Source organism: Carassius carassius, chromosome 28 (assembly GCF_963082965.1).
Source record: "Carassius carassius chromosome 28, fCarCar2.1, whole genome shotgun sequence".
NCBI classification, from domain to species: domain Eukaryota; kingdom Metazoa; phylum Chordata; class Actinopteri; order Cypriniformes; family Cyprinidae; genus Carassius; species Carassius carassius.
The window spans coordinates 4,077,326-4,102,299 of NC_081782.1; the positions used below are offsets into that span (position 1 = coordinate 4,077,326).

At 36.5% G+C, this 24,974-nt stretch overlaps 1 non-coding gene across 1 annotated transcript; it reads right to left on the reverse strand.

Annotated features, from left to right (window-relative positions):
- Positions 1 to 15,622: 15,622 nt before the first annotated feature.
- On the reverse strand, positions 15,623 to 15,693 carry trnag-gcc (transfer RNA glycine (anticodon GCC)). Its single transcript has one exon. It is a non-coding gene; the product is annotated as a tRNA-Gly (tRNA).
- Between the last annotated feature and the right edge of the window lie 9,281 nt (positions 15,694 to 24,974).

Below are 24,974 nucleotides of genomic sequence, written 5' to 3' on the forward strand. Positions count from 1 at the left end.
TGTTACGGTAAGCTGTGATTGGTCAATGGGGCTTGAGTTTCACAGCTTAAATGAGCAAATGTCACACACATTCTCAGTCAGTCACACTTAAACTCTCAGTATGGGTCTCTTTTCAATACAGTCCAGCTTTACCAGTATAAGCAATTTTTAATAGCAGGACGAATCTCTACGCTGTAAAAAATTATTGTGATTTTAACAGTAAAAGACTGTAAAAAATGCTACAGTAAAAACCTGTTAACTGTTTGAAAATTTTTGATCACATGACTAAATTACATTTTAAAATGTATTCCAATAGCAAACAGTTATTTTAAAAAGTAAAAATATTTTACAATATTGCTGTTTTTACTGTGTTTTTTTCCATCAATTAAATGCAGCTTTGAAAAGAAAACTATATACAGTATACACAAACCTGCAGCCATAACCCAAACCTCAACCCTCAAATACTCTATACTGACCATAAACTAAACTGATGGAAACAAGCTTCACTCAGCAGAATAAAACAGTCCACCTTTCACCAGAATGTCTCTGTGATCTCTGTCCTCACCACTAATGTAATTGTGGTATGAAGCCTCGAGTCACCGGCCCTGAGCTTCAGTAGTTGTATGCATCTATAGTTGTATCTGATCAAATGTGCATTCTTATTCTTTAGCTTGGGTTAAACTAATAAATTTAACTTTGTTGGAACAGCAGCTATGCTAATGATGTCTCTGTTTGTTTCTATGTTTTGCACTAGGATTTACACAAGCTCCAGTCTGGATCCAGAACACCTGAGAAGAGATGATGCTGACCCTCAGAGGACCCCAGATGATGCTAACCCTGAATCAACAACAGAACTAACAAATATTGCTACAAGTGTGACTGCATCATATAATAGTAATTATTAATTATTAATAATATTAATAATGTTCATCATCTGGCTGACTACGACTTGTATACATTTTTCTACAAATCCTGTCATACATGCACAAACTGACAGTCACCACTTATAAGCTATTATTAAATATTGTAGAAACATAATTTTCTGTAAAGTTGCTTTGTAACAATTTGTATTGTAAAAAGCGCTATACAAATAAACTTTAATTGAATTGAAAAAAAGGATTAATCACACTGAATTGAATGTTTGAGCTCATAAGCCTTTTAAACAATTCATAAGTTCTTTCGTGACTCAGACTACTGCCTGAGGTGGTGATGGGAGAAACTTTCGATACTTGGAATCATTTGAACCAGTTACTTTATACAATGGTTTCGAAGCACTCGAAACTCCTTAAGTGGAGAATATCTACTTGTTAAAGTTGTGAAATTTAATGACAACACGGCCTTAATAGGGTGCTTCTCAATGGAGGATATGCACTGACGTCACTTTTTAATATTAAAACAGTGCAAATGTGTCTAAAACAAACAATTATGAGTTGAAACTAAAGGTTGTTGGACTCGATATAGTGTTCCTTACAACTTACCAAAGATGCAGCCAGGAACTGTGTTTCCTGACATTTATATGTGCATGACTTTGATGCCTAGGAAATACATAAAGCAAATTTGTCTGGCAATGCTTTATTTACTGTAAATGCAAAATAGCTTGGTCTAAGTGATCTGGTCATCATAGCTGTACGTCATGTCAGAAATACCGCTGGTATGGACTAATTCTATTGTGTTTTTGGGAGTTTCACAGATTAGACAGATCAGAGGTTGTTTGGAAAAGAGCTGTATGAAAACTTTGAGTTTAACTGAATAAACAACAAACGGTTTTGGAACAAGATGAGGGCAAGGAAATAATGACAACTTTTAGTTTGAACTATTCTTGACTTCTTCACAGCTTGCTTTCTGTGTATATTTGTGATGTCTTCTTCTCACTGACTTAAGAGAGTTCAATTAAAGAGAGCAGTCTTCAGTAAACCGGCATCCTATCTCATATCAAAAATTAAAAAACTTCCCTCAACTATATCAGTTAAAATATTTGTATTTATTTCAGTCTGTTTTTAGAATAAAAACTCCAGGGCACAGTCTACGATGTTAAAACTAATGATTTTTCATAAGCTTAACTTGCTAGGCAGAGACTCCAGTAGATTTCTGGACTTGATAACCACAGATAATCCTTTACTCTTTTAGCTGGTCTAGTGGTGTGGATCATACTGTTTTGAAGAAGACATTTGATCTTTGAGATTGGATTATATCTCAGGAAGTGGAGTCTACTGGACTGAGCTGTACTGGTGTCTCTTATCCGATTGGTGAAGTCGGATATCAGGCCATTATTCCTGTCTCTTCCCTCTTTCCGGCTTCTGATACTAAATCAAGTTTTGAGGGTGAGACACACACACGCACATGGATAAAGATAGTTTCCAACTTGGTCTCAATTACCGTATTATATTTTAATGGCCGGACAATCTATGTCTTATATAAGAGATGTATAAATAACACACTTTAAAGGAACCGATCACCCAAAAATGAAAGTTTGCTGGAAATGTACTCACCCTCAGGCCATCCAAACTGTGGAATTTGTTTTTTAATTAAACTGGAGAAGTTTAGCATTGCATTGTTCACCAGTGGATCCTCTGCAGTGAATGGGTGCCGTCAAGAATGAGAGTTCAAACAGCTGATAAAAACATCACAATAATCCACAGCACTACAGTCCATCAATTAATTTATTGTAGGGGAAAAGCAAACAAGTCCTCCGAAACAGTCAAGCCTTGACTTGAATCGATCAGTGCATATTTCTTTCCTGATTAAGTGACTTTTTCACTGGAGTAAACAATGTTATGGGTAGAGGACTCATTTTTGATGGAAGCAATAGCTTAAAATTAAATATCTGTTTCCTACGAGCTTGCAGATATTCTCTTCATGAGACAATAATTGATGGATTCTAGTCACGTGAATTACTTGTGGATTATTTTTAACAGCTGTTTGGACTCTCATTCTGATGGCACCCATTCAAGATCCACAATCATTGACAAAATTACAAGTTTCTCCAAATCTTTTCCAATAAGTTAAAAAACTCATCAACATCTTGAATGGCCTGACGGTGAGTCAATTTTCAAAAACGTACATTTTTGAGTGAACAAATTTTTTTAAAGACTTTGGAGTTTTGTGGGTGTTGTTAAGTTTGAGAACTAGAATCATTCTTCAAACCATTCCATGATGCTTTAAAATAAACACATCTACACAACCTCACACATATGTGCATGTTTTGTTTTTAGCTTTGTTTGGTTCTTAAACATGATGCTCCTTTAAAACACGTCCAAAGACCACAAACACAGTTTGAAACAAGTGAGATAAATGAGGTAAATGTGGCAAGAGTGTTTAGCTTCCAAAAGAAAAACACAACACATGTTCACACGCACATTGGACATATATGCACAGGCTCATGCATATATGCAGTCAAAATGCTTGCATATTTTATGAAAACAGATTGCATGTAGCTTAGTCATTGTAATAAATCAAACGTAAATAAAATGTACACAATCTTTTAGACAGACTAGATGCACACATGCATACATAAATTCAAATAAAAAAAATCTGGGATTTTCACTTAAACCGGTAAATAAATAAGAATGTAATAATGTAATAAGCAGAAGAAATATGGGATTTTCCACAATTTTGAGATCAAATAAGCAGATTTGTGACATTTTAAGTTTAATGTATAAATGAATGCAAAAGAGAAACATTTCCACTCAGACTTTTGGAAAACATACATGTGTGTTTGCATGATTGGACCACACACGCACCAACATACACAAACTAATACAATCAAGATGGGCGAGACATTGGCAGCGTTTCTGGCAGGGACTGGCTGATGTTTCCTGCTAATTAAATCATTCTTCTAACATTTTTTAATTTTGAATAGCCGATTAAGAGGGAATTTTTCTAATTAAAACACAAATAAACCCATCTCTGAGCCGAGAGGAGACATGAATAGAGTTTGCTGAATAAAATGCAGCGTTAATGGGAATTCCAGCATAGATTTTTTTTTGCACAGCTATTTATATACCGGTGGGCGTAAGTGTATTTCGGTACACATGCGAAAGGCAAATACGTGTATGTGTGTTTCAAAGAGACAGAAATAATGTGTGTGTCTTTTAATAAAGCCACTAAGCAGAGCCTTTGGTTAGAAGATGAGACCGTGAGATAAATAGACACAGACGACATTAGAAGTAGAGCGAGAGCGAGAACTGTAGTACTGATTCAAGTGATCATTTTATCACTGACATATATGAATGCAAATAACTGCATTTTGGGAGATAAACGAGCAGAAAAGCATATCTCTCTGAGAGGAGAATGTGTCAAATCTTCAATCACAGCTTATAGAAGGAAGATGAGAGTCCAAAATAGACTGACAAAGACCACATGTGAGATACAACCAGACAGAATGAGCCATCATGTGGCACAGAAGCCTTGTTATGCATAAAAAACACCAAATTAAATGTTGAAGCACTTCAGTGTTAAATATAACAAGAGTTATGCCTGAAAGTGATGGAAAGGCGGAGCTTATAATAAACTTGCATAGTATTTTGTCCTCCTCAAGTCCATTTGCAATGCTAATCAAGGTTTCTTGCACAGAACGCAATTTTACAAGGTAATTTGTCAACTTCTCTCTGATTTTAGAATTAAACTGACAGTTTTTTTTTCTACTGCACCTTTAAGATGATATGCAAATGAACTCTGTACAGATTGGTTAACCTCAGCACCGTAGTACTTCACTAAAGGCAATTTATTCAGAGACAAGCAGTCCTGAGAAATGCATTATACTTGAGTAAGTGTGACAGGTAGCCGGAAAGATGGATTGCCGTCACTCCAATTGTGAACCACGAAGTGTTCTCCAAACCACCTTTTTAAAGAAACACAGATATTCCTTTTTAAAGCATTTTAGTAATTCCGCTGACTTATTCACAGATTAATTTGATTTCAAAGCAGCGATGAACTCTGTGGCAGCTTCACTCAAAGCTAATCATGCACTAAATACACGGGTTTCTTGTATACAAACAATACCGGATGCGCGCGCATCCAGGAGGCAGAAAACCGCTATCTGTTATGCCAAGTTCAGTAAAAGAACATTGTAATTAACGTAGATTTCACATTGTTTGTAATTTCTTGTTGACTCAATAATAAATTGCAATTTCAGAGTTGGATCTGTTTGTTTGTGTTTCATATATATTATTAATATAACATTATGTAAAACGTCCAACTGTTTACAAATCAAAATCCGGACATACTGTGGCACGTTGAACATCTGACACCCAGCACTGGCTCGGTTGGTACAATTGACAACGCAACAACTCCTTGGCATTTTGACTAGCGACAACACCTAAACCATTTACTCCGGTATGAAGAGCGCGGGTCTTTTGCCTCTTGGTTGCGTGCGCAAGCAGTGATGACGTCACCGAGAAATCCATGTATACTACAGTTAAACGGATAGTTCACCCAAAAATTAAAATTATGTCATTAATAACTCACCCTCATGTCGTTCCAAACCAGTAAGACCTCTGTTTATCTTCGGAACACAGTTTAAGATAATTTTAGATTTAGTCCGAGAGCTCTCAGTCCCTCCATTGAAACTGTGTGTACGGTATACTGTCCATGTCCAGAAAGGTAAGAAAAACATCATCACAGTAGTCCATGTGACATCAGAGGGTCAGTTAGAATATTTTGAAGCATCGAAAATACATTTTGGTCCAAAAATAGCAAAAACTACGACTTTATTCAGCATTGTCTTCTCTTCCGTGTCTGTTGCGAGAGAGTTCAAAACAAAGCAGTTTGTGATATCCGGTTCGCTAACGAATCATTCGATGTAACCGGATCTTTTTGAACCAGTTCACCAAATCGAACTGAATCGTTTTAAACGGTTCGCGTCTCCAATACGCATTAATCCACAAATGACTTAAGCTGTTAACTTGTTTAATGTGGCTGACACTTCCTCTGAGTTCAAACAAACCAATATCCCGGAGTAATTAATTTACTCAAACAGTACACTGACTGAACTGCTGTGAAGAGAGAGATGAACACAGAGCCGAGCCAGATAATGACAACATGAGGGTGAGTTATTAATGACATAATTGGGCGAACTAACCCTTTAACATGGCCTAAAAATCTGTTATAAATGTCCCTTAAAAGTCAAATGCAGGGATAATTACTGTCATTTAACAAAGATATATTAAGGAAGTAATATGAAGACAAGGATATGCTGTGTTAATCTGATATTTTAAACACCTCATATGTAGCGCAACTGTGGTGCACAGTCAGTTTCAGATCTCTAATGAAAAGTCAAGGAATTATTTTAAAGCACTAAATTTGACAGATTTTGGAATTAATAATACAAAACCACATTCACACCAACCAACCAAAGTGAATTCTGATGTCGATTGGACTCAAACCCTTTAGACTCACAAAAGTAAGTCACAGTCAATTGACAGACTTCTTTCTTTGAAAGTCTAATACATTTTTATAATATATTTAAAAACATATTTTGTATATGCTTTCAAGAATGGAACCACGTTCACACCAACCAACTGAACTAAATTCTTATGTCAAATGAACTCGAAAGCTTGAGTGAAACACAGTCTTACAAAATGATGTAGTACATTGAAAACTGACAGATTTTTCTTCCAAAGTTGAATACATATTTAATACATGTTTAATACATATGTTCAAGAATGGAATTGAAACCACTTTCACACTAACCAATTGAAGCAAATTCTGATGTCAAATTGAGTCAAAAGTCACAAAATTATGTCAGAGTATGTCTACACTTTACCAAGATCTTTTATTTCAAAAGAGCTACAGTATTTATAAAGACAGGTTTCCTTTAAAAGTTTTATTCTTAACTGTATTAAAACAGTATTTATTGCATATGGCAATCCTTACAGCAGCAGGAGTGCAGCAGAAAGCAGATTTCTCAAATTTGCAGCATCACAAAGATCTTCAGTTCCAGCTATATCAGCCAGCTAAACATGGCCTTCATCCAGCTGGGTAAACAAGTTCCCCCAAAAATTATAATCACTCTAAATTTTGTTGACAAGTTTAAAACTAGCTTGTCAACTCATTATCAAATGGCTTGCTGCTTTAAGCTGCCTCACAAACGAATTATGCAGATGACTTTGAGCGATTCCCCCAGACGCCAAGCCAACCGCTTATGCAGGTGCTGTAAATTAGCAGAATAATGTAATCACAATTCACAGACCATGTGAATCTGTGCATTAGATCATTTAATCTGCATTTCATTTTTTTATTGCTACAATCTGTTTTGCGTTTAAGCCTGTATCTTTACAAATACGTCCAGAGTTGGGCTTGCTGCTCATTTAGTCCGCCAGAGAAGCAGTTGACCAGTCAGTAGGTCAGTGTTTACATTAAGAAAATAACTGACAAACACAATACAACACTGTTTCTGGCAACTCCAAAGAGAATAATGATGTTGGTGAGAAGAAAAGCATGTGGCCTACATTGTCAATTACAGTGCATAAATGTCTTGTTGCATCCACTTATAGTTGCTGTCAGCCTAGGTGACATTTGAGATGTCACAATGTGGTTTTGGCAAGCGATTTTACTTATATTCCAGTATTTTATTTGTCAGAGAATCCTGGGAAAAAAAAAACATCACAAAAATTTTCCACAATAAATATGAAGCAGCACAACCATTTTCAACATTGATAATAATAATAAATGTTTCTTTAGCTGCAAATCAGCATATTAGAATGATTTCTGAAATATCATGTGACACTGAACACTGGTGTAATGATGCTCAAAATTCAGCTTTGACCACATGAATACATTTTTTAAATATATTCAAGTGAAAGTGAAGTGACATTCAGCCAAGAATGGTGACCCATACTCAGAATTCATGCTCTGCATTTAACCCATCCGAAGTGCACACACACACACACACACTGTGAACACACACCCGGAGCAGTGGGCAGCCATTTATGCTGCGGTGCCCAGGGAGCAGTTGGGGGTTCGATGTCTTGCTCAAGGGCACCTAAGTCGTGGTATTGAGTACATGCACTCCCCCCACCTACAATCCCTGCCCGCCCGAGACTCGAACTCACAACCCTTCGATTGAGAGTCCAACTCTCTAACCATTAGGCCACGACTTCCCCTCCACGACTTCCCCTGTAAACAGTAAACAGTTATTTTAAATTGTAATAATATTTAACAATATTACAGTTTATACTGTATTTCTGATTTTATTTGTTTTTACTCTATTTGTATTAATTTATTTTTTTGTATTTGAGACTTATTTAAAAAAAAAACATAACGCTATCTTAAGACCCAAACCTTTGATTAGATTTTTTTTCTCGGTGTATATGGCTGTCACATGGTTATAGACTCAAAGCATGACCTAGTAGCAGAACTAGTTCAGTAGTCAGTGCAACCCCTGGTCCAGAGCTGTATTGCATTGGCCTCAAGCTTGAAAACACTCTGTTTAAGTCAAATTCTCAGCCAACCAGACCAGCCGTCAGATACATTTACTGCCTATTGAATCTGACAGGCTGCGTTTTCATTGGCTGCCGTTCCTTCAGTTGTACATAATACCTTGATGTCAGGCCTCCCTGCAGCGTTTATCTGTCAACGCACCAAAGTCTTCAGACATTTATAGTACTCAGCTCCACAACTTCTAAGACTTTGAAAATCTTTGCAATCTGAGAAATCTGATGAACAAAAACAATCAGACGTTCTCGCTGAAGGAGCCTCTTTGAAATCTTGGCCAAACCGATGATGTGCGCACCCACACACACGATATATAAAAACCGTACACCTCCTGCCAGTTTAAGGTGCTCCTAGAAAGAAGCTCTCCCCAGCCGATATCTGATTTAATTCCACAGACTTTATTCAGTGTCTAAATGGCGAGATTCTCAGGAGAGGATCGTGTGAAGTGGCCGTTTTGCAGAACGGTCTAATGAGAGATTTCTCCACCTCCTCACGGTGACACAGACGGTGACCTCTCCGTCATTATGATTATCAGTTCGAAGTCAGAAATGCTCTTGGGGAGTGGAGACGGGGAAGGTGACGGTAGGTATGGGGGAAGGGGTCACATTTTCCTTTCATTTTTAGATTCAGCGCAGCATCGGGTTGCTTTTTACAGGAATGTACTCCGCTCTTTCTCTCTTTTGATCATTTGTGCTTCTTCTCCCTTTCTCTCTCACCACTTTTCCCATGATCCCTCAGCTCATTCCGCTGCTAAAGGAGTTTTTGCCACTAATTAGATTTTATTTACTTTCTTTTTGCTTTGAGTTTCCCTTTCCAGTTCTTACAAAGATCACCAACACCTGCCGCAGCACACAGACTGATGTCACCTGTGTGAAACTCATCAACACACAGTGTATGTATCTAAAAATAAGACCATTTGCACTCTATCTGCACTCTCTTTGTTTGTTCAGAGGCCAGAAACGTACTCTATGCAAGTACGCAAACACAGATGCAAAATCTTGGGACACGTTGAAAGCAGGTTGTACATGGGTAACAGAAATGAAAAATGATATATAACAAAAACAATTCACTTCAAAGTAGAGAGCAAACTTTCATTTGGCCATTTCTCCATTAACTTGAAAAGTTACACTAGCAGTGACATTTTAAGAGTCAAAAGGGTCTAATGTTGTTTTGGATCCCATTGATTTTAATTGAATGGGTTGTTGTTTAGAAACAGGTCTGAAATGGCATTAGGGTGAGTACATGTTGACTTATTTTTTGCTGTACTATTTCAAAGTTTTGGTTAGATAGCTACATATGCATGCTGAACTATTAAAAAATATGATCAGCAAGTCACAATAATCTACACGACTACACCATCTATTCACATCAAAATCCACTTATATATGTCAGGTCAAGTCAAGTCACCTTTATTTATATAGCGCTTTAAACAATATAGATTGTAACAAAGCAACTGAACATTGAATTCAGTGATGTCATCATCCAGCTCAGTTCAGTTTAAATTGTATCTGTGCTATCAAGTAGACAAAATCATTGGAAATTAAGTGTCCTCAACTAAGCAAGCCAGAGGCGGCAGCAGCAAGGAACCAAAACTCCATCAGTGACAGAATGGAGAAAAAACCTTGGGAGAAACTAGGCTCAGTTGGGGGGCCAGTTCTCCTCTGACCAGATGAAACCAGCAGTTGCACCAAAGTCAGATTGTGCAGAGGACTCATCTGTTTCCTGTGGTCTTGTCCCGGTGGATGTCTAACAGACAAGGTCTTGAATGTGGATCTGTCTCTGCGGTTCATTTAGTTGTCCTGGTCTCCGCTGCGTTCAGGGCTGTAGAGGTCCTTTCTAGATGCTGATCCACCATCTGGTCTGGATACGTACTGGATCCGGGTGACTGCAGTGACCCTCTGATCTGGATACAGACTGGATCTGATGGCTACGGTGACATAAGAATAAGAGAGAAACAGACTAATATTAGCGTAGATGCCATTCTTCTATTGTTGTAGTATAGAAGAATGGCAAGTATATCGGGTGTTATGGTAAGTGTTCCCAGTTCTGGTCTACCTAATTAATCCAGCCTAAAAATACTTTAACGGATTTGAATATCAGAACTGTGTTAGTGTGTTATGTGTAAGCCAGGTTAAAGTGATGGGTCTTTAATTTAGATTTATACTGACATTGTGTTGATTTTGATATTCTAGGTATTATCTAATTGCCAGAGTTTTGAGAATGCAGCAGATAAGAGCTCGTTCAAATACTGAGGTGCTAATCCATTCATGGCTTTATAAGTAATAAACATATGTGTTTAGAACCAATTTCCCTTGGAAACAGTGTTTGATCTGTGTATATTTCTTTCCTCGTTCAGATTAGATTACTTTTTCACTGAACAAAGCCATATTATGGATTATGGACTGGTATTTTACCTGGAAGCAATGGTTTAAAATTAAAACATCTTAATGATGGATTTGTTTCTTACAAACACACAGCTTTTCACTTCACAAGATGTTAACTGATGGACTGGAGTGGTGCGTATTACTTGTGGATAACTGTGATGTTTTTATCAGCTCTCATTCTGATAGCACCCATTAACTGCAGAAGATCCATTGGCGATCCATATGCAATTCTAAATTTCTCCAAATCTATTCTGATGAACAAAAAACTTATCTACATCTTGGATGGCCTGATGGTAAGTGCATTTTCAACAAATTTCATTTTTGGCTGAACTATGCCTTGGAATAGGTGGAAGAGTTTTTTTTTTTTTACAGTGGCACTGGCAACACCAAGGTTGCAGGTTTGTTTTCCAGGGAACACATAAACTAATACAATGCGTCTTGAATGCAAGTTGTTTTTGATAAAAGCGTCTGCCAAATGTTCAAATGTACCATCTTGAATAGATGTCTAATCTCTCTACAGGTCCCAGGGAAAAGTCTCTTATCCAGACAGCAGTGTGTGTGTGTGTGTGGTCCAGTCTGGAGGGGTGAAGAGTAGCAGTCTGCCCTTCTGCTTTCCGTTTACTATGCCAAGATCAGACATGCCAGCTCCCTCACACAGCGGCACGGGAGCAACGCACTAACTAATGAGGCCAGAGCTTTGTGCTCACAGACACACGGTGCTCAAACACCAACACATTCAGCAGGCAGCTGGAACTCACAGACGTTTGTTTTCTATCATAGTGGGTCTTTCCATTGATTATATGTTGAGCTAAAAAGATGCTTTTATTTGAATTTAGATTTAAACACTGAGTATGTTTATTAAACTTATTTCTAAGTGGGACTATTGGCTGAACCCACAATGTGTTATCTGTGTCAGTTCATAAATAATTAATACATTCATTATCATAACATCATTAGCGATGATTAAAGAGCACTTTTTTTTGTCTAAAATGCTTAGAATTAGTTTTATATTTACTGTATATTGTAGTTTAAAAGATAAGGGTCAGTAAATTATTTTTTAAAGAAATTAATACTTTTATTCAGAAGTGACACAATAAATGTATCCCAAGTGATAGTAGAGACATTTATAATGTTATAAAAAAAATCATATTTCAATTTCCTGTTAATTGAATTTTTCTTTTTAACCAGTATCACATTTTTCACAAAAATATTTTAACATTGATAATAATCAGAAATGTTTCTTGAGCTGCAAATCATAATATTTCAATGATTTCCGAAGTATCATGTGATACTGAAGACTGGCGTAATGATCCTGAAAATTCTGGACTAAATTACATTTTAAAATAGAAAATAGTTATTGTAAATTGTATTCATATTTTTAGAATATTAATGTTTTTATTTTATTTTTTATAAGATAAATATGCCTGGGTGAGCATAAGAGACTACAGTGGTATATGTGTTTGCTGATTTACATAAGTCCTTTCTCTCTTTCTCTCTCTAAATAGTAAACCAAACATATATATATACACAGATTTTCCAAAAGAGGGGGCTCCCAAGAGGAGGTTTTCACAGATTCAGTTCATGTCTGGGGACAAATTTCCCCTTAAGTATAGTTAAGTAAAGCCACAAACACACACACACCTCACTTCAGGCTCGGCACTGTTGCACACTGTACTGTTCATAAGGCACCTGCAGGGGATTTCTCTAGGACTCCCTCGGAGTCTGCCTTACCTCTCTCTCTCAATGTTCTCTTATTTTCCATCATCTCAAAATGAGGGAAAAGTATCAGAATCAGTCTCCTCTCCCAACTAAAGCCTTACTCTGCTTCAGCTCCACTCCAGGTTTTCCGCTCCACCTCTGGCTCACTCACAGCCCCCCACGGAATCTGCAGCATTCTTAGGAGAATTTTCCAGAGAATTTGAACGGCTGTTGTTCTACACATGCTCACCCTCACTAGCATGTTTGTTTATTAAATAGTTTAACTAATCTGATGATGCTTGCACTACCCCTATGTTGTCAGCTCCTGGCAAATTACAGTATATTCTTCAGAATAACAACTCTACTTCCTCACTATTTAGTTGGTTTTATTGTTTTTGACTCTAAATCATTAGGGGCTCATTCTCCAGGGTTTTACGTGTCGAGCTGCAGCTTGTCATATTATGTCATTATACAGTATTTTATAAGCACACAACTGTTTCTGTTATATCCCACTTAGAAGTGTTATCATTGAATACAGACTCGTATTTTGTACAGAAGCGAGGGTTTGAAGTTATAACACCTTAATGATGGATTTATTTCTAATAGAAACATGCAGCTTTTAACTTCACAAGATGTTAATTGATGGACTGGAGTGGTGTGGATTGCTTTTATCAACTGCCTGGACTCTCATTCTGACGGCACCCATTCACTACAAGTTATCCGCTGGTGAACAAATTATGTAATGCTTCATTTCTCCAAATCTGTTCTAGAACAAACAAACTCATCTACACTGTATATAGGACAGCCTGAAGGTGATCAAATTTTCATCAAATGTAAATTTTTTGTTGAACTATTCCTTTAATGCAAACATGAGGGCTGCCTCTCTGTTTTGCATCAAATCAAAACCGAACAGAATTGAATGCTTTCAGTTTACCTTTGTGTCTGGGTCACATCATAGGAAACATTTCACATATTGTTTTGTTAAAAAAAAAAAAAGCGGAATAATTAATATGTTAAAGTGCTAACAGAATGATCTAAGAGTGAAAGTAAAACACAGATGCTTTCACTTTTAAAAACCTGCTCCTGACTCCAGGCAGAATTTCTCTACTCTTCATTTTTTTGTCCATTGTACACACTCTGTAATTTTCACCTGTACTCTTTATGCCACAATCAGAAGTCTCCTTCCTCTCGTTCTTTCTCCTTCACACTCCTCCATGTGTCTCCCATCCCCCATATCTTCCTCTATCCATTTCAATATCAGTCTGACCCCTCTTCACCTCAACACTCTCTTTCTCTCTCTCTTTCATCCCCTGAGATCTGAAATTCTCACACATCAGGCTTTCTGGAAGCGAAATGGTTTCCTCACATTCATTGTCAGTATTATGGGTAACGGAATCTGTACTCTCATTTTCCATACCATATTTCATTTCATACTTTATCCCCCAATTCTCTCTCAGAGTGTGGCCATGCATTCAGCGTGTCTATACAAGCATTTCTGTGTAAGGCCTGTTTCAGACCATGCATGTATTTATTTAGTGCCTATTTTACACAACCATCAAAACTTTGGAATCAGTATGATTTATTTTTTTATTTATTTTCTTTGAGCTAAATGAATCATTTTGATTCAGCAAGGTTGCATTAAATTGATCCAAAGTGACAGTAGCATTTGTAATGCTAACAAATATTTCTCTTTCAAATAAATGCTGCTCTTTTGAACTTTGTATAAATCAAATAATTCTGAAAAATGCATCACGCCCCCCCCCCCCCCCCCATCACAACTGTCTTCAACACTGACAATAATCAGAAATGTTTCTTGAGCAGCAAATCAGCATATTATAATGATTTCTGAAGGATCTTGTGAAACTGAAGTCTGAAGTAATGATGCTGAAAATTCAGCGTTGCATCACAGGAATAAATTAAATTTTAAAAATATATTCAAATAGAAAATAGTAGTTTTAAATTGAAATAATATTTTGTTATTTTACTGTATTTTTGATCAAATAATTATAGCCTTTGTGAGCATAAGAGATACTTTAGAAACAAAAAAAGTTTTGAATGTTAGTGTATATAATGGTTAAGAAATCATTAGAAATGTTGTGAAAATTATTTTTTCTTTTTTATATATATCTATATGATTTGTATATATTCTGGTCAAAACCCTTACATTTGCAGCATTCACACTTGTATATGATTTAGCAGATGTGTAGCATGATTTGTATGATTTAGCATTGGTAAATTTAATCCATCGTCTGATGTATGAGATTTCATACAATCTCATTTGTATGAATGAAGTCAACCTAACAACCCCAAAATCAGCAGAACTTTTGTGTAAAGTCACAGTTCTGCATCTGAAATTTGTACATGTGCATAATAATACAGTGTCTAATGCAAACATGCCAAAATCTGTGCAATTTACCCCTTGCACAACAAAAGATAGTTATCTTTTGACGTATGCAGTTCCAATGCTCACACATTGCCGTACTCAAGAGGATTAAATTTTGCATCCCCAGGGAAGTACTTTAGCATGGAGCAGCAGTATGTGATTCGTGTTTCTAAACTTTGAAGCCTCACTTTTCTCTCCTGCTCTAATGGGCAGTCAAACGCTCCTCACACCAGCTCAGGGCGACACTATCAGACGGGGCTCTCTATGAGATGGCTATGTGTGTGTGTGTGTGTGTGTGTGTGTGTGTTGAGAGGTCCCCAGGGAAGATGATAGCTGCCTCTTAAGTGAATGGCTTTTCTGATGGCGGAAGTGTTCGAGAACTCTCCACAAGTGAAAGTGAAAGTGAAGTGACATTCGGCCAAGTATGGTGACCCATACACAGAATTTGTGCTCTGCATTTAACCCATCCGAAATGCACACACACAGAGCAGTGAACACACACCGTGAGCACACACCCGGAGCAGTGGGCAGCCATTTTTTATGCTGCGGCACCCGGGGAGCAGTTGGGGGTTCGGTGCCTTGCTCAAGGGCACCTCAGTCGTGGTATTGAGGGTGGTGAGAGAACTGTACATGCACTCCCCCCACCCACAATTCCTGCCGGCCCGGGACTCGAACCCACAACCCTTCGATTGGGAGTCCGATTCTCTAACCACCAGGCCACGACTTCCCTCCAAGGAACTGCTGCTGCATTGGCCGGGAATCGGACCCGGGTCTCCCGCGTGGCAGGCGAGAATTCTACCACTGAACCACCAATGCTCAAGCAGAAAATCTCTGCGTCTCCCTTCACTAAAACACAACCAGCTCAAAGTGGAAATATACTTTAATATACTCTTTGTTTCACAGTGGTTCTATTCTGAATTTACTGACCTTTGATGCAGATTTACTGTTATTTACAGCTACACGTTGTGTATTTCAAGAAGTTTTAGACCTAAGGAAATGGATAATATTTTATGACAAATATTATGTACGACTCCAGGCATATTAGTGGCCTAGAAAATGTTTAATTCTACATTCAGACACGTTTAGTGGTAAATAAATTAGGGGTGTCAAATACACCTGTATATAGAGCATTTCTACTGTGATATTGGTGAATGAAGACTCTAGTGTCCATAAGAAATCCAAATTCACTATCATATTGACTAACAAAATTTCTGGTGTAATGGACAGGACTAAATTATTTAAAGGGATATTAAACAGGTTTCTGCATTTTTTACAAAAGTAAATTTAAGAATTTTTACACATTTGGTGTTCCCAATCAAAAATCATCGTCCTACAAAAATTGCTTATACTTTTTTCGTTATACTATTTTATTACCAAATATTAGAGCTTATGCACCTCAGTTTTTGAGTGAACAAAGGTATTATTTGTGGATGTTTTGGGCAATCATGATCAGTCAGATCCAAAACAAAATACACAACCTGTGCTAACTGAAAGAAAACAATCTGATAAAATGAATGCATTCAAGATTTAGTGATAATATTTTATTTTGAAAAGAAGATTGGTAATAAGCACAACACACTACTACAAAACATTGTAATTTTGGGGGGTAAGTCATAGGATTTAATCCAGTGTGATGCAAGTACAAGCATTTTCAGGAAAAAGAAAACCAGTCACTGTCAAATACATTTGAATGCATTTCTAGCTGATCAGTAACTGATGTTTTAGAAAATAAATGAAGTATGAGCATTAGCGCAATCGAAGATTATGATTGGCTTCTTGCTTTTGTTAATCATATATTTTTACGATAATGCTCATATTGGACAAAAAACTGCATGGCAGTGTTTTAAGTTTGTTTTGTTTTGTTTTTTGCAATGGATACAGTAAGTTCATTTGGACGACTTGCAATACACTAGTATGCAGATAATACCATAGCTACAGATAATGAGCCACAAAATTCTCATTTTGATGTAATTAGCCTTTGAATTTACAATAATACCAGTTTGAAAACATTTAAAATAATTATGGTTCACACATACACAGCTAGGCTCTAAAAAAAGCTTCACAGTCTTGGAAGTAAAAATAAATTTTTTCACAAATGACGCCATAGAGACCCTAAACTCATTTAATGTAAAATACATCTCACATTCTCTCTTTTCTTCCCTTGCATTCTTCTCCCAGGCGATCATCAGTCTATCTCTCTTTGTGTCTTTCTTCTCTCTCTTTCCTGTTCTTTCTTTCTCTAAGTGTATGATTGCAGTGGACCCATGCTGAAAAGTCACATTACCCACGATGCCATGCTGGGAACATTCTGGGTCTGATAATTCACACGCTGTGAGTAAACAGCCTTTGTGTGTGCGTGCTAGAGAAGAAGATATAGGCCATTTTAGAAGGTTATGGATGATTATATGTTTAACCACAGTAGGGTACAAGTCATGGAGCTGCAGTACACACACACACACACACACACGGCAACACAGATATTCCCTGCGCACTTGTGTTTCACACGGTGTGAGAGGAATTCTCTCTGGGATCATAATGAGAGTGAAGGGAATGCTGGGAATGAACCTAAATCCCTCGGTTTATCACACGCCGCAGCCTCCAAACATAAAGTATGTGCCTGTGTGCGACTGACAGACAGAGAGAGCTGAGGCTAGTGCGCTTACATTAGTTTCTCCTCCAGCTGGACGTATAAAACATCAGCGATGTGACACTGTGTCTATGCTGAAAACAGCACGACAGAACATTGAAATGCAATGCACATAATACTAGAACAGGTTAAAAGATTGCACTTCACTGATGACTTTATTGTTTCCATTGCAAGTAAATTTGATTAAATACATTTTGTTTACACCCTACACTCAAAAAGAATATATATTTTTTTTATTTAAAATTTATTTATAATACTTATAAATAATTTTTTATTTTTTATTTTTATTATTGTATTAAAATAAACTGCCCATGTATACATAAATATATTTATACTGTATGCCACATTGTTGATTATAATCGGGGGGGGGGGTGCAATTTTGTTACATCACCACTGGCAGTACAGATACAGGCTTGATTTTCACATCAAAACACACACACACACACACGTCCCCCTCTGCTTCTGAAGATCTCTCTTACCTCAACCCAAATAATGTGGATTTAATAGAACCCATAATGTGGGTCAGAATCAAATCACTGGTTATTAATGTAATTGAATCTCACGCCGAGATACAGCAGAGATGCCATGAAACCAGAGGAGACATTTTATCCATTTAAATAATTAAAACTTCATATTAATGACACTGTCAAGGCGTTGTGGGTGTGTGATAGCAGGATTGTGTGTCTGTGTGTGTGTGAAATGAGAAGATGTTATTGTGTATAGGTGAGATTATTTAGTTGTCTGTCACCTTTCATTCTTGTCTTTTTTAATATCAAAGCTCATCTCTCTCCATCTCTCCCTCTCAATCTTGTCTGCTTGTAATATATTTCATCCCTACTTCATTTCATTCTTTATCAGTAGAATTTCTCTTAGGTACTGGCTGGTATTTTTTTTTCCTAGTACACTGATATCGACATCAGTGATATTTGATTTTAAATATTCACAGGCATTTGCGCATCGCAGTTTTATCTTTTTAAGAAACATTCAATCTCACAAAGCCTAGAAAACAACTTTACATGCAATATATATGTATTTATGAAGAGAAGGTGTTTATTCGGAAATAAAAGTGTGTTCAATTGTTAGTCTGTTTATTGTAGGATAGTAATATTGAAGAATATTTTAATTTTAAAGACCAAAAAAGTTGCTGTGTCCCAGATTTTCACAGTTTTTACCTAAATTGTAGTCTTGACACTTAAGACTGTTCTTTTGAGAAAATATTCTAAATCAATTTAATATATGCAATACTGTTTAAAAGGAGGGGTTATTCATATTTTATTCAGTAATTAATCATTTAATTTGATAATAAAGACTTTTATAATGTACTTCAAATTCATTTTGAGGTACATTTAAAGTACATTTGAAGTACATGTTTCTATTAATCAATCTAAATTTCCACAAATATATAAAGCAGCACATCTGTTTTCAACACTGATAATAATGTTTCTTGAGCATCAAATCAGGATTTTATAATGATTTCTAACGGATCATGTGAGACTAAAGACTGGAGTAATGATGCTGAAAATTCATCTTTAATCACAGGAATTGTAATTTTTAATTATATTTCTATATCCACTGCAGAGTTTAGCTCTAACCATAATCAAACACACCTGAGCAAGCTAATCAGTGTATTCAGGTCATTAGAAAATCACAGGCAGGTAAATTTGTAACTGTAAGCCTTAACAATCTAAGCGCATGGTCTAAAGCACACGGAGCAGGTGCACTTAGGGCATTTCCGAATCCACTTTTGCCAGTATACTGACTGGAAAAAAACTAAAAGGATTGTGGTCTAAAAGGATTGTTCCTATTCTCTTAAGGTGTATTGGGTGTGTTTTTGGGAATAATGTGCAATAAACCAATCAGAGTCTCATCTCCCATTCCCTTTAAGAGCGAGTGCGCCATGGCAGATTCACTATTTAAAAGGCGGGATTTTAAGGCGCACAGACTGAATGTGTCTCCAGAGAGGAAACAGATCTGCTCATGCGCAAGCAAATAGTTAATTCTGATACACGCAATGACTTTCCATTATGACATGCATTACATTTTTATATTTATGTAGCCTACACAAAGTGAACACCCGTTGTGGACCCACCCAGAGGTGCATTTTCTACTAACGCAATCTTTAAATAACAAAAAAATATATATATATTGTGCCATTGACTTTACACTTTAGACCAGGTTTGAGTTCGTCTATAGCTCAGTCTATTTTCAGTTCCTCAAAAAAGCAACGTGCCAACAATGTGCCTGAATATCTCTTTTTTTTTAGACCAGTTAGCCCCAGAGCACACAAATGGGCACAAATGCATTTGCTATTTAAACAACGCGGCACAGGACGGCAAAATGAGAACTGTGTCCGGGTGAAACTAGTAAAAAAATACTTGCCTTGTACCGCATTGCGCCGGCTGTGTGATGGGGCCCTTAATTTTGTAATGATTAAAACTTTTAGCTTAATATTCCATAATGTTTATTTAATGTTTATCAGGTCTTTTTGTTAGTAGAAAATCACAAAGATGGGCAAATAAAGGCTTTAATTGTATTCAGACCATATTTTTATAAAATAAATGTCAAATAACACAACATGTAATATTTAGTTTGACCTCCTGAAGAACACATTAAGAACTGATAATGAATAAAAGTTGAGTTAACGATTGCTTATTGTAGGCCTATAAGCACTGAATATTGTTAAGTCTTAGATTTGGGCTTCAGCATCAGAACGTTTTGACTCTCAGACTTAGGATCTGTGTTTGGATATCCGTCAGTCCAATATCGCTTCAAATGGTTTGGAATGATTTGTTTGGTAAACCAATTTGTGAAATGGAAAGCAGGGTCAGTCTTCGGAGAGCAGGTTTGTTGTTGTAGGGTTGTGTTTAAATGAGTTTGTTCCTCATGGCCCGTGTTCCTTTTGATCCGGGAGCGCCTGGATTTGTCTGATTGGAAAGGGAACTTGATGGTCCAAAATGATTAATTCCTCTAGTCGAGTCTGGACTGGGATGTGGGCATGCTTTATCAAAGCAGAAGCAGCACAGGAGCCGTTACGAGAGCGATCGTGTGTGTTTGAGCGCGCGTGTGTGTGTGTGGTGCTAAAGCCTGTCAGGATACATCAACAAGAGATAGAGGAAACACCACTGGCACCTTTTCCATGAAATGTGTACATGTAAATAAATTAAGCAATGACAAATGAACTAACAAGTCTCAGGACTGTGCAGGAATTCAACCGTGCAAAAGCATGTGTTGAAGTGTCAAGGCCATCTGATGAAGATCATGTGTGTGTGCCGGTGATGCTTTATGCATGTCTCTGGAGTTTATATGTGCAATTGGGGTTATGCATGATGTGCTCAGCTAAAAATGAAAGCATAAAAGTGAAAGAGAGACAGATTTGCCTAACAGATGAAGAGAACTGGAAGTTCTTCATTTCTTCAGGCCAGTTGGAAGCATGTAGAAGAGACACCAACATGATTTTTCTGTCATGCTGGTGACTTTCCATTGACTTCTTTTATTTTTATACTCCGCTAATGGTACTTTGTAACACTTTTATATGCTAATGTACAGTCGGTGGTCATTATGGCAAAAAAGCACTTGTATCAGGTCTTACAGCCTCATAAAGGGGTTTATTTCTATGACAATGATCATCTGGCTGAACATTATCTGGCTTATTGAATGACTACTTACTGAATAAATAAATAAATACATGTTCCAGTAATATTGATTCGGGCTTTAGTGATTGTATTATTTTACATGTAGAGACTGCAGAGTGAACACGATATACAGCTATGTTGGAACACATGTTTCCAGGATAACTGGTGTGATTATAGAGCATTCAAGCGGCAACATTCTGATCTGAAAAATGAAGCCTACCCGGAAGTGCGAAAAACTGCAATACATCGAAAATCCGCCAGGGGAAGGTCCCAAAAGGGAGCAAATGTCCATAGCCCCCATGTTAAAATGTCCGTTTTCACAGCATAAATTCATGTTTTTACAAGTTGGTCCCATGGACTTTTATTGTATTTTTCGATAGCTTCCGAGTGCCTGACAACTGTGAGGGGGGTGATTTTTTTTCTAACTCGTTAGTTTAGATCGTATTTAGATATAAAATATATGACAATAAGGGTGTGGTTAACTTTGAGTGACAGCTTGATTGACAGCTGACAAGGCAGCGCCACGGAGAATGACAACAAGAAGCGCCATTTTTTAATACAGTTGACATATAATACTACTGTTTCTGTATCATGAAATGTAGTTTTAAGAGGTTTTCAGGAGAGAATGTAGTTGTTTAAAGCTCAAATCTGTGGTTTATTTAAAGATTTATGAAAATTGTATCCAGTTGATCTAGCGATGACCGGGCGCTCGGCGTTCATGTACCCCGCCTGAAGCAGTCTTTCCTCGGCTAGACCTTCTAAAGTTTGCCGCCAATGCCGCGGACTCTGGCGTCTCTGTAGTGGTTAAACATGAGATATAATTCATCTTGTGTATATCTAATGGGCGATTTTTGGTCTCGTAAATCTTTAATTTTTTCCCTGGGCAATCGTTTTGGCTGAGGGGAAGTTTCATAACTTTATAAGCTATTTAACTTTACCGATGTATGGTTAGACTAGAGCGCTGACTTTGTATTTTTAACTGATTGTTTAATTGTTTGCTTTATTTGTATAGCTTCTTATACCTTTTACTTATACTTTTATAATGGCTAATATTGATAAAACTGAAATTTTACAAAAAGAGACTGGGTTGAGTTTTGTCATTTTAAATTTTAATACAACGAAGATGATCTGTAATGTTGTTTACTGCAAAATCTGTTGTTTAGTACAAATGCACATATTGCCTGGACCATAAAATGTTTAATATTTTTATATTATATTTAAAATGAAAAGAGGCAGGTCTGTGTTTTATATTTAGTTTTTTCATAAATAGGCAAACCTTATGTGTAGTTGAATATAATCAATATGTGTTGCCTGAACCACATTTGTGTGGCTATAATGTTTAAGATTTCTTTTAATGAAAACGAAAATAGTTAGTATGGTGTTTTATAACATATTTCGTTGCCTAAAATATACACAGAGATAAACGAATTTGCAGAGCGAGCTGAGTGAAGCGCGCTGCGTCAGAAGGTGGGCGGGGTTAGGATTTCCCAAGATTTTCCAAGATGGCGCAGCCCATTCCCCGCATAAACGGCTTCAAACCCGTTCTTCAGAAAGTCTATGGGTGACGTCACAGACGCTTTGTCCATATTTTTTACAGTCTATGAGAGTATTGCCATGTGCAACGATCATTATTCACAAATACATGTTGAACACCACAATTGACTAATCAAAATTAATTTATTAATTAATTTCAATATTAATTTCTACATGTACTAATACATTTTAAAGGGATAGTTCAACGAAAATGAAAATTAGCTTTAAATGTACTTTCAAGATGCAGATTAGTTTATTTCTTTATCAGATTTGGAGAAATTTATCACTACATCACTTTCTCTGCAATGGATCCTCTGCAGTCAATGCGTGCCATCAGAATGAGAGTCCAAACAGCTGAAAAGCATCACAATATTTGTTTGAACAGTTCAATATCACATGAACTGTTTTGGACTGTTTATGATTGTTTCTCTCCTGATTCTGATTTTTTTTTCACTGTAGAAATCAAGGACTCATATTTTAACTGAAAGCAATGGTTTGAAGTAAAAAACATCTTAATGATGGATTTGTTTCTTACAGACATGCAGCTTTTCACTTCACAAGATGTTTACTGATGGACTGGATTGGTGTTGATTACTTAATTACAGCTGTTTGGACTCTCATTCTGACGGCACCCATTCACAGCAGAGGATCCATTGGTGAGCAAATGATGTAATGCTACATTTCTGCAAATCTGATGAAGAAACAAACTCATCTACATCTTTGATGGCCTGAGGGTGAATACATTTTCATTTCTGGGTGAGCTATTCTATTAACATAAAAAATGTAGTATGATGCACTATGAACTAGCATTTTCAATAGTGTATCTTTTTAAGTTAACACAAGTTAATATATATATCTCTCTGAAATCTCTGTGCATTTTTAGATAATTATTGAGTATGTTTATATGAAGCCGTTTTCCTCATATCATCAGCTGACTCCACAATGTAAGTGATTTCAGGTTTTACTGGCTTTGTGAAGTGAAGACAAAACCTTACCGACACAAACACACACACACACACACACTACTTGTGTTATGTATGTGATTGTGAGCTTGGAAGTGTAGAAAAAGAATGTGTGGGTGCCTGTTTGATTAAGTGAAAGAGAGAATTCGTTATAGAGGAAATCTTCTTCTGAAAATAAAGCTTTAATTGAGAAATCTGATAAAATATTAATGTGCATCATTATTAACCTCAGTAAGTCTCAGTAAGATCAAAAAGAGCAGGAAAAGGACAGCTAGTGAGAGTGAGAGACCTACCGCACACTTCCTGCACGAAACACATAAATTAAATTCTTAATTACTCAAACTTCACTGTTCCAACTCTTGAATGTCTAAAGAATTGTGAAAACTTATATCTTAACTTGTCAGTTTAAACTTTATGTTAAAAAGTTTCACAAAGTTAGGTGTATGTATTGTAGAAGTCCAGATGCAGGTTATATTTGTACAATCTAGATTTTTTTTTTCTGCAATGTTCTGGGCAAATCTTGGTTGGTATATATGCTGGGTAGTAACTGATTTCTGATCAGTTTCTAAAAACTAAGTACTTGTAATAAGATTATATTACATTTTAAAATATTTGTAATCAGACTAGTTACTTTTTCATTGATTAGACGATTACTCACACATTACCCATTCATTATTTATAATATATCCATTCTGCCTAATTCATCTTTTAAAAATTCTTATACAAAATAGCCTACTTCTACAGTAATATACACTCATAAAGTTTTATTTTTACATCAATATGGTACAAGATTATCCTTTTTAAATCAATGTGACAAACGAGGATCAAAGGTAATCTAAAAGTAATCAAAAAGTAGTCTAATTTTATTTCGTAAACTGTGTAATGCAATGGATTACATTAGTAAATTAAATTTTTTTATGTAATTTGAATTCAGTAACAAATCTTTCATACAAAATAACCTGAATAAGCATTCTGAGACTAGCCCTCCACTTGTGTGATGCACTGTGACAGCAACAGGCTTGGGTCATTTCTTCAAATGATGGCCTGCAATTGTTTCATTAGCATTCAAAAGCTGTTATGAAGTCTTGCTGGAAGGCCAAGTGCAACCAGGCAGAAGCTGATTATATGCATACTATAGATACTTATTTGACAACATCACTCGTCAGTGCATTCTAATGCAGAATGGATTATTCACTGAAAATTTATAGCATGAAGTCATCAGCATAAATCATTTTCCAGGTGACTGTATGTGGGAAATTCATCTTTGAGGGGTTACAAATCCTTTTCCCACAAACGTTGCTCTTGTAATTTGTCTTAATCAGA